The following is a 15,778-nucleotide window of genomic DNA, read 5'->3' on the forward strand; positions in this document are numbered from 1 at the left end:
TAATTTGGTTATTTTCTTTATCCGTAAATTAATTATTTTATTTTTTTATAATAATAGTAATAATAATAATTTTTGGGTAGAGATTTGTAATTGAATTTTGTAATTCATTCAATGCCTATACAAAACTTTGTTTATATTTTCAATTTAATTAAATATGATAATTTTTTAAGAAATGACTTTAGCCAGGTAAACTTATTTTATATCTAATTTAAGATATAAAAATAATTCAAGTGGTCTCTTACTTCTAAATAACTTATAGCAGTTCTATAATTCCTTCACCTTAATTGTATTATAATTAATTTATTATATATAAAAATACTAATAAGCTTGATTAATATAGTAACTTCAACCTACCAAACTCTACCTCCATGAACATTCAATTATTGTCCATTTGTTGTAAATAATCTCTAGTATTGATTATATTTAAATAATTCAATCTTTGTATATTATTTGCTGACAACACTCCTTTTCACATTTTAACCGGCTAATATAAGTATCTACCACCAAAGAGGAGTTGGGTAAGACCAACTAAAAAGTATAAAGGGAAGAAGAAGAAGTGAGTGTAACGGCTAGTAGGGTAAAACCTACAGTAAGCGGTTAAAATATAAAAAGGGGTGCTGTCAGCAAATAATATACAAAGGTTGTGTTATTTAAAAATAATCAATAGTAGAGATTATTTACAGCATATAGACAATAAATGAGATTATTCTGGATAATTTTTCTAATATTATATTGGTGTAAGTTAGCTGGATTTAATATAGTTAAAATATTTAAGAAGAAACGAAAGGAATGTATTTATAATAAAATTAAAAATCTTGAAAATGACTACGATATCATGAACTTTGTTTATGTTAATACTACCATAATTCATAAAAGTATACGTATGTTAAATTATTTAATTAATAATAATACAGTAGTATTCCAATGAAGCGGATAATAATAATAATAGAAATTTTTTTTATCAAGCCTGTTACCGTGAGATAGTTTAATATAGGTGGTTCAATTTTTAATTTTTTTTTAAATTTAATGAAAAAACTGTTTTATTTAGGTAACTACTATGTAAGCTTAACTTTGTATAAGACAATCTCATACAAGAGTTGCTGATAATAATAATAATAATGATAAAATGTTGCCAATATTTTACGAGTTCCAAATATATACATTTTAATGCAATTTTTCAATTGATAAGCACTCACCATGATTTAATGGCGCTACGCATGCTTGGTCAAAAAAAGTAATTAAAATGTCATTAGGAGGTGTATTTGAGTTGGATGAGTTGGACATTATTTTTTTTTTATGAATTCAAATTTATTTATTTAGTTTAAGTTGATTGTTCAAATTTAAATTTACAAGTTCAAACTTATGTTAATTAAACCTCGGTTGATGAGGTAGGTATTTATATAAAACCCTTAAATTTGTATTAATAGATATTGAATAGTAATTTCTCCAATTCAAAATAATTGTACTATTTAATTTTTTAACATTATTCACGATCACTCTTAATTAGTACTTTATTTTCTCCATAAAAAAAGACAACTTTCCGACTAAAATCACAGACTAACTCCAAACAGTTGAAAATTACCGACTGACTTTCCGACTGACAGGCATTAGTCGGAATTTCCGATTAAATTGCTATTGAATTGGTTTTTGGTTGGAATTTAAAATTAGAAAAAAAGAGAAATTTATCAATAATTATTTTCCGACTAATTTTCGACTGAATTTGAGTCGAAATTTTCCGACTAAGGTAAAACAATACTATTTGAGATGATGAGATTTAGGTGCCTAAATGATGAGATGTAGGTGCCTAAAACTTTCTGTGTTAAGAATTTTAATGTAATTCTTAATAGTACGACTATTTTATTATTATTATTATTATTATTATTATTATTATTATTATTATAAATTAGATGCCTAATACAAGTAATAATATACTAATCATATACTAATACAACTAATATTATAATAATAATACACTCAAACGACTACTAATAATAATACTAATGATAATATTAATAATAATATTAATAATAATAATAAATACGACTAATTACATACTAATAATATATTAGTACTAAACTAATAATAATAATAATAATAATACCACTAATACGATTAATTACATACTAATACTACACTAATACGACTAATTAAATACTAATCATACAATAATACGACTAATGCAACACTAATACGACTAAATAACTGATAAAGTACTAAAAATGTACTAATACGAGTAGTAATATATATATATATATATATATATATATATATATATATATATATATAATCAAATAAGAAGGATATTTTTTGTCACTGTATATATACTAATACAAATACTACACTGATACGAAATATTAATAATACTAATAAAACACTAATACGACTAATTACATACTAATACTACACTAAGACGACTAATCATACTAATACTATAAACAATTCAGTCGGTATAGAGCTATACCGACTAATTTCTAACTGTTTTGGGTAGTCGGAAATTTGTCTTTTTTTGTAGTGTTTTAAACTAAAAGTTAAAATATATTCAAGTGAAATTTTTTGTTTCGGCTCAATGTAAATTTTATTAATAATATTTTTTTATAATTTTATAATTAGAGATGTTTAGATTTAAAAAGTACATAAAAAGTAAATAAGACAATTAGAAATATCATCATAAACAAAAAATGTTTGCATATAAAGATAGTCGCAAAAATTAAAATGACAAACTTGAGAAATGTAATACTCCAATATTGATAAAGTCAAGTGTTCACAACGTTAGTAAACAAATTAAAGTAACAATTCATGCGTTAAGTAATTTGTAATGGTGTTTCATGTTTGCCTTTTCCTCTCAAAAAAGTGAGTTATTCATGAGTTATATAATTACAATTTTTTTTTTTTCATTTTTTTAAACGAATATAATTACATGTTTGTTTTCTCTTTCTTCACTATAATAATAATTTAATTATCGTTATTTACAAAAAAATTAATTTTTTCCTTTACTTATAGCCCGTAGGGATTAATCCGAATAAAAAAGCATAAATAAATAAGTACTCCTATATGTTTAGGGATTATATTTATTTTGTTTAATGTTTTCTTTTTAATGTTCAAATAACTAAAACTAAAATTTCACTATTTTGTAAAATGAAACTTACAAGTCAAAATATAAAAGATGTATGATGAAACAAGTAATTCGTCGCCAACCATCAGCCTAGCTAACTCCTAAATCTTGTTTAAAAAATATAAAAGATGTATAATGAAACGAGAGAGTGAATAATTCTATTTATTTATTATTATTTGCATATTAAAAGAAAATTATATGTCAGTATAAATTATGCTACATAGATAAAATAATTTATACGTTTTAGAATTTGAACGAGCTTAATTTTTATTTTTGAATATAATCAACTACTTTTACTCTTTATATTTTCTCTCTTATTATATATATATATATATATATATATATATATATATATATATATATATATATATTAAATAGTTTATTATTTTAATGTATTACACTGAAGTTTTTTATTTCTGTACTATTTACAAATATGACAAGCTAAATAAAACGTAGATACTAACAAGGAAATTTTTGAGAATATGTGGGAGGACTAAAGAATGGAAATGGTGAAAGAACTTTTGTGTAGTATGTGACATGGATGTGTGTAGGAATTAAGAAGTAGGAAGTAAAAGAGGGGTTAGGGAAATGGTACACAAGTTGTAAATAAGAATATGTCTAACATAGACAGCCAGGAAAAATTTAAGACACAGGACAGGTTGTCATTTGGTCAAATTAGACTTCGTAGTGGTGATGGTAATGTATTTCATTCCAATTATTTTTTAATTTGTTTTTGGCATGAATATAAAAAGGTTAAATATAATGACTAAGAATGGTAAAATAGGTCTGTAGATGCACTAGATGTGATATATTCTTCCCCATACTCATACATCCAAAATTTTCATACTTATTATTCGTGGCAGGTAAAATTTTCATATCACGTTTGTTCACTTGGTATGTATTTAAACTCATCCTCACTCATTATGATCAATTGTGTATACCCATCATGGGTTATACACATTTTATATCCGCCTCACTTTCGCTATATGTCCATGTTATATAATTCATAAATCCTTATAAATTTAATTGTACATCTAATTTATTTAAACCATACAAGATACAACGCAATAAATTAATACTCCTATCATTAATTTTTTGTTAATAGTTCTATTAAAAATATGCAAAATTGATATAAAGTAGTACATTCGTCTAAAAATTATGGTTAATAAAGTAGAAACTTAAATATTTGCAATTTATAATCAATTCTTTTATCAATTAAGAAGTATATAATACATTTACATTTATAATAATAATTACAATATATAAAGTCTGTCTCTGTTAATTTTCCAAACACCCATTTAAATTTAAAATTGACCCTCCATAAAAATAGTCTATTTTTTTTTATTTAGTTTGTCTGGAACCCTTAAAATATCAAAACACACCGTGTGAAACCTATATATTTTACCAGTTTATTAATTGAAATGAAAAAAATTTTTTTAAAAAAAATAAAGGAAATTGAACGGGTAAACGGCACAAGCACAACATTACCGTGCAAATGAAGTTTTGAGAATGGTATTTGACCAGATTTAACTCGGACGTATCCGTGCCGGTGGTCAAACTACGTGCTTTACGTTTTTTCTTTTCCTTTTTTTTTTATTTCTTCATTCACGCCTTTCCCTTCTTTCTATAATTTCCTGGAAAACTAAATACTCATACTTTTGTATTATTGGTTTAAAGATTCCACAAAGTCGATCCTCAATGTGGATTTTCTATTTTTCTTTCGCTATTAATTTGTTACTACTAAAAAAAATTAATGCACAAAGTTCTTAGTATCGATATATATATATATATATATATATATATATATATATATATATATATATATATATATATATATATATATATATATATATATATATATATATATATATATATATATATATATATATATATATATATATATATATATATATATATATATATATATATATATATATATATATATATATATATATATATATATATATATATATATATATATATATATATATATATATATATATATATATATATATATATATATATATATATATATATATATATATATATATATATATATATATATATATATATATATATATATATATATATATATATATATATATATATAAAAGAATTTTAAACAACAATGTTTGTATATATTATCAATATTTGGATTATGCGAAGTTTACTCAATTAATAGTTTAACTCGATATAAAAAGTGAATTTCCATTTAATTCAATTTAGAACTTTGATTTTCATTTTTGGTTTCAAATTAAAATTTCAATTTCAAAATTTTCAATCAAAATCCAAACCAAATTTTAATAAGTCCAAACTATATTTGTAATTATAATTTTTATCCGAATAAAAGGCCTTAACTAAATCTTGGTTCTTCAAAATCACGACATAACAATTTGAGTGACTATTTTTCTTTTACTTGACTTTTTATAGAACTTAAATTTCTGAACTACTTGTTCACTTATAAGAGTCTAAGGGCATGTCTGATATTAAGGAAAAATAGAAGTATTAATTAAGAGAGGATAAATTAATGAATATTTATGTGCTTGGAATCAGAGTAAATAATAATGGAGTGAATTAATATGAAAAAAAATGATTAAAATTTTTACTCCAAGGAGACACAGGGAAAATAGTCCCTGGTAAAAATAATGTTCAACAATCACTAACATTGTTGCTTTTCCTCTATGGTTCTGTGTTTTTATCTTCCACATCATAATACTTTACACCTTTTTTCTATCAACACCACCAATAATTTACCATTTTAATTGATGAAAGCTTTGAAGAAAGGAAATTTAATTTTAAAATGGTGATGAGAAAAACGTAGAGTTGAGAAGTTAACAATGACAATTTCTCCGCAAATATCTAATGCTTTTAAAAGGGAAGATAAAATTGGTAATAACACTGGATGAAAAATGCCAAACCAATGGAAAATAAGCATTTTCCAATTGCTGTATGCTGTGTGAACTTATGCACTTTATCCAATACACTTATTTAATCTTTAAAATATCTAATTATATGTAGTTAAATACTAAAAAAAGTTGATATTAATAAACTTTACAGTAAGATGAATCAAATAAGATCCCACATTTCCACTTGACCATATTTAACATGCATATTTTACATGGTAGCAACTCGTTTTAGAAAACACATGTAGTAGCAACAAGGTTTCAAATTTACAAAATTAATAACAAATTCCGTTAAAAAGCATCAAATTTTGTTAAATTTATTATTATTTTAAGTTTATCGTTTTAAATTTTTTTTAATTAAAAAAAGTCAAAACCCTCGATTCTAGCCACACTACCTCTCCTTCACCGTCTCCCTACCCCAAGCCCTTTCCCCTCACCACCCTCCCCGCCGTTATCCCTTTTTCCAATCGTTCATCCATCGCAACTCTTTTCACCTTTGATTCCTCACCTAGCCCCTTTCCCATCCCACGGTTTCAAAGATCACTGAAGTTAGGTTTTTGTTGGTGGAAGTTTTTCAAAGCTTTTCAGGTGGTGGATAGACTTTTTCAATGGGTTAAGGTGGTGGGTGGTGCTTTTCAAACAGGTGGTAAGGCACGACTAGTGCTTAGTGATGTAATAGGGTTGCACAACAAGTGGGTAGTAGGAGGTGGAGCTGGGTGGCGTGTCTGACGATAGCTTGTGCGGCTAGGCTACGTGCAAGTGGTAATTGGTGGTCGCGCTATGCTGCATGATTGGTGGTAAGTGGGGATAAGACGGGATGGGGCTGTGGTGGGGGTGGTAGGTGGCGGCTAAGTTGTTTTAGGGTTTGTTTAATTTTTTTATTTTTCTTTTTTTAATATTAAAATGCATTAAGTTAAAAAGTAACGGTGTAATGGTGTTTTTAATTCATTTTGAACAAATAGGAGTATTTAACAACTTTTGCTACAAATTCAATAAAGTTAAAACCTTATTACTATTACGTGGAAAAAACAAAAAAAAACTGTAAATTGCGTTTTTCTTAAAGTGGCTGCTATCATGTAGATTTTTTCTATATTAAATTATGAATTAATAATAGAAAATACATTTTATAAGTGATGATAAAAATGTCAAAAGTAATTGGACACGTAGGGTTGATGTGTGTGTTTTATATACTATTTTCTACCATGCCCCGTTGCATTTTCATAGCATTTCTCGTGTATTTTGCTCAATTTTCTATTGGTTTTTTATGCTTGGTTGGAGTGTTTGTTTCCTATCTATTTTGTAGGTACAAAGCTCTAATTATGCTAGGAATCGACTCCTGGAGCGAGATTTGTAAGTTGGAAGGTCATAAGCTACTCAAAGGGTCATTTTTGTGCTGACCAGGTCTCATACCCGAGTGGGTTTTCACATATCCGACCGGGTTTGCACTTGGCACTTAGAAGAATTTGAAGATGCCATTTGGAAGAAAAAATTGCTACTCGCACCCGGGTGGGTTTCCACATACCCGATCGGGTGAACATTACGGTGATTTGGACAACGTCTCTAAACCCGGGTGGGTTTCTAGACAACCGACCGGGTTTCCATTGAAGATCAAGATGTTCTGCTGCGTACCCGGGCGGATTTCCTCTTACCCGACCGGGTTTACTCTTGAACTTAGAAAATTCTTGGTCTTGAAGATTTAGCTGTGCTGCGCACCCGGCCGGGTCCTGTAGTTATTTTTGATAGTAACTTCCCATATCCTCCGATCTCTTTTTAGAAGGATATAAATAGATTTTGAGGGGGAATTTTGGGACGGTTTTTTCTCTGTTCGTAGGGTTTGGTATTGAAGGGATTTCTCAACTACTTGCCTTGGGGGGATTGCTAATCAACACTTCGACATTGTAATTTTAATGATATTGAGGGTATTAGTTTCAATTCTAATTTCTTGTTCTTGTTCATTATTGTTATCTTTGAATGCTTGTTTCTCCATTAAATTTGAATTTGATTTTCTCCATGAATTTCATTGTTGAACCTCTTGTTAGTTTTAATATGCTTAGTGAGTAGTTTTATTTCTAGGGTTTGATAGTAAAACGACCTATCAAGGGTGCGTTTGGTAGGTGGGACAAAGGAATGGGAATGGGAATTTATGTTCCAAAAAATTTATATGCCATATTTGTTTAATGGGAATGGGAAATGAGTATGGGATTGGGAATGAGAATTGTCTTAAAGAATTCCCAATGATTTATTACTTGGGGGTAGGGATGCAAACGGGGCGGGGCGGGGCGGGTATTGGAATTCCCATCCCCATCCCCATCTGTTAATGCAATACCCATCCCCGTCCCCATCCCCGCGGCGGGTATATATTTTTTCCCCGTCCCTGCCCCGATGGGTTTGTACCTAAAATCATCCCCGCCCCACCACCCATCCAAAGTCTCAAACAATTACATATCGAAAGTCTCAAACAAACACATAAGCAAAGTCTCAAACAAAAATACATCTCTAAAACAAAAGTACTTCAACATCAACTCAAAATCATCCAAAGTAAATCAATCCAGATTAATCTCATCACTATCTAATTTCATTTCGCATTCTTCTTCCAACTCTCCAACAATTTTAGCAAAATCCTTGTCCTTGAATTCTCCACAACCTGCAAATACATTTCTTTTTATTACCAAAATTTATTAATGCATAAAAATTACATAATATTGATAGGATTAATACTTACTTTTGAGGGCAGCCCAAATCCATTTTTGAGAACACATTAAAGCTTCAACGGCTTGAGGTAGTAGTCGACTTCGATAAGGATCAAGAACTCTACCACTTGTGCTAAAAGCTGATTCGGATGGAACCGTAGAAATAGGAATACTCAAAATATCCCGTGCTACTTGTTGAAGAACGGGTATGTGCTTCCATTTGTTTTCCACCAATTTAGAATATCAAAATTATCTTCAAGTGGTATGTTAGTATTTTCCAAATACTTGTCCAAATCAGATTTTTCATTAGTTTGATTTTTGTCTCGCTCTAGAAATTGTGCAAATTCTTCCATATCAACATCATCACAAGAACTCCCTCCACTTGCTAAATTGAAAGATAGTTGCCTCTTACTTTAAGTATTCTCACTCCTAGACTCATATTCATCAACTAATCTCCTTAATAGATTGCTAATTCTACTAACCTCTCTATCATACTCATATTTATCAAATATCTTTGCAAAATAAAATCGAATAAGAGCCATTTTATACCTAGGATCAAGTATAGTTGCAACTCCCATCAAACCATTCATACTATCCCAATATTTCTTATATTTCTCTAACATTACTTCCGCCATCTTCACAACATAATCATATGTAGATGAAAGCCAAGTAGATAGAGTAATTTTAAGTTTGCAAATTTTAGAAAAGTAAATATTAGCCGTAGGAGTTTTTCAGGCAGAGAAATAAAGGGTAAGTTTAGCAAACACTTCCAATAACTCACATATTTTCCCAAATTTTTCCCAATCTTCAGGAGTTGGTGGGTTTTTGTATAGTTTATCTTGACCACTTAAAACAGCAAACACTTCCTTATAATTAATAGCAACACAAAGAATTTCATATGTTGAATTCCAACGAGTTTTACAATCAAGGTTTAATTTCTTTTTGTAACCGGAGGCTAATTGATTAGCTACACCTTCAAACTTTTGCACTCTCTTATCAGAACCAGTCCAGAACACAACACTTTTCCTTATTCGATTAACTCCATCATACACTACAGCATTTAACCCATCTTGAACAATTAGATTAAGTATATGAGCACAGCAACGCATATGTAAGAACTCACCATCCAAAAGTAGAGAACCATACGGGAAAGAGTCCTTCATGATGTCCATCATAGCATCATTAGTCGTATAATTATTTACTGTGATAGATGCCAATCTCAAATCCAAGTTCCATGATTGAATGCATTGTTTTAATGCATCGGCAAGAACCTCGGCATTATGTGGGGCAGGGACATAAAGAAACCTAGTCAAAAAAATAATTGCATCAGAAGTAAATAGGTAAGTAAAGTATGTTAACACAAGTACAATTAGAAGTTGATAGTAATACCTTATGATTCGACTTTGCAACTTCCACGCATTATCAATGAAATGTGAAGTGACTGCCATATAGCCTTTCCTTTGATTACTTGCAGTCCACATTTTCGTAGTTAATGAAATTTGACTTTTGACTTTCCTCAACAAAGCTAGAATATTGTCCTTCTCATCCTCATATCTCTTCATTATATCCTTCCTAGTAGTGGTACGACACGGTACTTTAAAACCAGGTTGTAAAGTCTTAGAGTACTTTCTGAAGCCATAGTGCTCAACCATGCTAATGGGGTACTCATGCAATATAATCATCTCGGCCAAGTCCTTTCTTCCACCTTCTTGACGGAATTCATAAGGAGCCAAAGTCAAAGAATCACTACTATCATTCACATTATGTTGTGTACCGAATAATCTTATTTGCCGAAGATCTTGACATATTCGCTTTGGACAACTTTTAAAGTGGTCTTCAAATGAGAAGTTCCCGCCTTTGCACCGGCGGAAAGTAGCTTATTGCAATGATTGCACTCAGCCTTCTCTACCCCACCAACTCTTTTTCTCTTGAAATCATTCCAAACCGCCGAAGTGTGTTTACTTGTTATAGGTAACACGTTAGGATCAGAAACAATATCTGCTGGACTTTCATACTCATCGACGCTAATAGCAGTACAACTTGCAGTAGTTTATGGTTTTGACTTTGAGTGAGTGGAATCACCAATAGTGTGGTTTGTCCCTTTTGAAGCCATATTTATCTAACAAGTAAGATAAAAGGATGTTTTAACCATTAATAACACCATCACAGTACATTACTACTACAACATTTATGTAACAAGTGAACAATTACATCCTACATTCTAATAATAAGTGTATAAGTGATAAGTATATAACACTCAATCAATTCTAATAATAATAATAATAAGTGTATAACACTTTTTTTACTTAATATCAAAATATACTATGCAAGAACTATAATCTCAAAATATACTCTGTAAGAACTATAATGTCGAATATACTTTGTCAAATATACTAAAATCTCAAAATAAGTGTAATATACTTTTTTTTACCAACTCTCTTTTGCTTTTGACTTATTAGGAAACATTCAAATAATAAACAATATCACACAACTAATTCATCCCTAATTCCTTAAACAAGTATTTCACTACTCATTTAGCAAACAACTAATTCACTAATTCATTCCAACTTTATTTAGTAAATCATGCCTCAATTCATTAATTCATAACTAATTCATCAACTCATTAGTTCATTAATTCAGTAAATAATACCACACTAATAATAAAACAAGTAATTCATCACTCATAAGCAATAAAATTCATTAATTCATAAAAAAAATCATTCACATATCAATTTACAACATGAGATCTACAATTTCATCACTCATAAGAGCATGTGATTTACAATTTCATCACTCATAAGCAATTCATAAGCCATTTAACTTACCGTGAATCAACGCCAAGCCAACAACTATTATTGTTGCGAATCACTATCTGCCGTCGACGAGTGCTGAGGCTGCTGACGTGGAGACGAGTGCCGATGAATGACTGCAAAGGGTTAATGGAAGGTAGGAAACTAGGGCTTTGATGGTGTGTGGTGTGAGAGGCTGAGAGTATGTGAGCTTGAAATTGGAACAAGTGAATAAGTGATATTGGGCTCATAATTTGAACAAAGCCCAATAGCTCATATACTTAAATAAATACATTTTTAATGCTTGTACATCATACTATTCATAGTTTCATACATTTATAAATTTGTATATTTGTACATATCTTGAGGCGGGGATGGGGCGGGTATCACCTAAAACCCATCCCCATCCCCATCCCCGTGGTGGGTATATAATGAATTTTATACCCGTACCCGCCCCATGACCCATCAAACCGGGACCCATCCCCGCCCCGCCTACTTCCCTACTTGGGGGGGCTAGTATTAGATGGGTGGAAATTGGTTTAAAATAATGAAAAGACATATTTAACCTTGCTTTATTTTTATACTTGCTTCATTTTTATACTTGCTTCATAGTTCATGCAATAGTCCAGTACACTATTCTCACCTTCTTTATTTTACAAGTGATCTTGGTATTGCAAACAACTGGTACGCATCTCTTCTCATGATTTTTCTTTTTTTTCTTCTAAATAAAGTAGGTAATAGATATGAACAATTGTGTTTATTTTTTCTTGTAAGTTATCATATCACTACATAATTTGTTCTTAATAATGAAAAATATAAAAGGGTCAAAATGAGGTATGTGTTGAGATGAGTCTCATGACCAACTCCAATTAACCTTTTTACTCATGGATTTGAAGAAGATATTGTCACTATTGAGGAGGAGGGAGAGAGAAAATAGGTTAGAATGATAAGGGTAGATGATTTTAGGGTTTGAGAATTGGGGGTAATTTTGCTTCATTTTTGTGGAAATTGTTTTAATCAATGTATAAATTATAATCCCAAGCATACATATCAAATACTCAAAAATTACCATTACCAATTTAGCTCTAAGCATCTTTCCTCTCCATTCATCTTTGCTTATAGATTAATCACAACTTTTAGGTAGTATCATTGATATATGTGTAAAATTTAATTAATAATTTTGGTAGTTGTTTCATATTTGAAGTTATATGCAACTTATCCATTTGTCTTTCTTTTATCATTTGTTGAAATTTTAGTTAGTGACTTTGGATGGTAGTTTGCTAGAAGCAATGCCATTTTGATAAAGAATTATAGTAATTTTAAAAGTTGAATATCCATTTTCATGCAATCACATAGTAATATACTCATGTTTAATGATGCAAGAATTTGAGTGATAGTGCTAATTTGTCATACACAGAATGGATGGAGGTTTTATCAATATCAAAATTTATCATGGGGGTTCTTTTTCAAGTGATGGTGTTTTAACGTATATTGGAGGTCAAATGTTTATCATTCGAAATTGTGATATTGATCTACTATCCTACTTTGAGCTAGTTGACATGGCCAAAGACGTAGGTTTCACTGAAGGTGATAAATTATACTACACCATCCCTGGTTGTGATCTTGACACTGGTATTGATGAAATCCATTATGATCAATCTGTCATTCGAATGTTAAAGTTTGCAAATTCAAATACTTTCATTGAAATTTATGTTCAACATTTTGATCAACAAGGTATTAGTGGCAATGTTGGAGTCGGTGAAGCAAGTAAACATATCAATAAAAATGAGGTATTTTTACATAGCAAATATGACATTAAATTATTGACTTAGTGATAAAGAAACTTAATTGATAATGTTTGTGAGATTGTTTGAATTTGATACTTCTTTGTGTTGTTATTTATATAACTTATAAAAATTCGTGTCAAATTGTTTGGCTTCTATGTTGATATGCTACCTTTATTTATGTTATGTTAAAAAAATATGTATATACATTGATTTTCTTTTTCTTATATCTTGCATTTCAGCAATGCCTCGTCCACCATTGAACAGAGATACCCTAATCGTGTGGCATTCACTCAGACGACACAAAATAAAATTTTTAATAATTTTATGTTTTTTATGCTTTTGATGAAATCGTTGCTTAGGAGACGTATACATATGACTTTAAAAGAGCCTTCTTGGTATGATCCAACAATTTGATTGAAACACTTAAATGATATGATAACAAGAAATGACATATTATGTATAGAGCAACTTCATATGGATAGACGTTGTTTTAGAATTTTATGCTCATTGGTTCGAGAATATGGAGTCTTGCAAGATACCAAAAATATGAATGTTGAGGAAATGGTTGCAATATTTTTGCATATAATAGCTTTTGATGAGAAAAATTGAGAAATCAAATTTTCCTTTTAAAGATCTCAAGAAACCATAAGTTGACATTTTAATAATGTTTTGAGAGCAACATTAAGGCTTTGGAAAATACTTCTAACAACCCCATAACCAACCCCTGCAAATTCTACCGATCAGAGATGAAAATGGTTCAAGGTATTTAAACTAAATTAACTTAGAATATTAGAGTAAACAAGTATATATATATATATATATATATATATATATATATATATATATATATATATATATATATATATATATATATATATATATATATATATATATATATATATATATATACATATATATATATATATATATATATATATATATATATATATGTATATATATCTATACATATATATGTATATATATATATATATATATATATATATATATATATATATATATATATATATATATATATATATATATATATATATATATATATATATATATATATATATATATATATATATATATATATATATATATATCCATTACCTAGTAGTATTTGACTTTGTTGTGCTTTATACTATAGAATTGTCTTCACTAGTGAAAAAAACGTATCTGCTACTAATCATTTGTTGCGGTTTTTTTACATACGCAGCAATAAATAGGAAAAAGAATTAAGAAAAAAAAAAACACTCAAATACTGCGGTTTTACGCTTGCCCGCAGCATATAAGCTATTTTCACATCATATGCTGCGGTTTTTGTCCCGCAGCAAATAATCCTTCCCAAAAAATTAAAAACTCGTGTTTTAACGTTCATTTGGTTAAACCCTCATATAAACTATTGTATTCCTAAAACCCACGACTACCTACTGTCTTCTTCTTCAAGTTCCTCCATTTCTTCAAGTTCTCAAAAATCTCTGCAAAAACCCAAAAAAATCTCTGCAAAAATCTCTTCAAGTTCTTCAAAAACAACCCACGACTGCAGCTACTGTGTTCTTCTCTTCAAAAATCTCTACTGTGTTCTTCAATTTCATTCATGCTAATTTACTGTGTTATACATAAGTAAATTAGTATAACCACCCATTGCACGAATTCCCTTCTCCATCTTTTTTTAAGTTCTTCAACCCACCATTGTTGTTATTCCTTCAAAAAGCCACGACATTAGGGTTAAGCTTGTTCTTCTTTAAGGTATAAATTTTTCAATCTTTGTTTAAGTTCTTCAAGAATAGCTTCATTGTGTTTTAATAAGAATTTAGTCTTTTTTTATACTAATTTTGATTTTGTTTTACATTGTAGGTTACATAATCTTATTGTAGAAACAAAATTATCATATCACATTACCAAGGTATGTATTTTATATTTGAATGTGAATAATTTACTTATGTATGTACTTGAATATTTGAATGTGAGTAATTTACTTATGTATATATGTAGTTGTATATTTGAATGTGAATAATTTACTTATGTATGTAGTTGTATATTATTAGTTTATTACTATTTTGATTTATGTGTATTTGATTAAAGAAAATGGTTTTTTTTTTGGTTATATATGTTTTGTAATTTAAATATAAAGAATTTTGATTACTTTAAATAATATAAAGGTTATATAGGGTTAAATTGGTTTAATTACATATGTTAAAAGTTGTGTATTAATTTTGTTTTGAATTAATTAGTCACACTAATTAGGATGACAAAAGATCGTTCTTGTATGTATGGAAGCATTGAATCGTTAGAATTTATTGACGGCGTATTAGAATTTTGTAGTATTGCGGTTGAACATCAAGTTAGGACGGGGGAGTTGGTTTTTATTGCCCATGTGTCACTTGTGGCAATGTATCAAAGGTAGATAGTGTTGATATCCTTAGGGAGCACATACTTCGTTGTGGGTTTAGGCCTCAATATCATGTTTGGGTTTGGCATGGTGAGGAGGGAG

The 15,778-nt window shown here is 29.0% G+C and overlaps 1 long non-coding RNA gene across 1 annotated transcript; it reads left to right on the plus strand.

Annotated features, from left to right (window-relative positions):
* The first annotated feature begins 6,292 nt into the window (after window positions 1-6,292).
* LOC130811268 (uncharacterized) lies at window positions 6,293-8,039 on the plus strand. Its single transcript, XR_009041149.1, has 2 exons — window positions 6,293-6,812; window positions 7,319-8,039. It is a non-coding gene; the product is annotated as an uncharacterized LOC130811268 (long non-coding RNA).
* Window positions 8,040-15,778: the final 7,739 nt, after the last annotated feature.

The sequence above is a fragment of the Amaranthus tricolor genome, chromosome 4 (assembly GCF_026212465.1).
Source record: "Amaranthus tricolor cultivar Red isolate AtriRed21 chromosome 4, ASM2621246v1, whole genome shotgun sequence".
Lineage (NCBI taxonomy): Eukaryota > Viridiplantae > Streptophyta > Magnoliopsida > Caryophyllales > Amaranthaceae > Amaranthus > Amaranthus tricolor.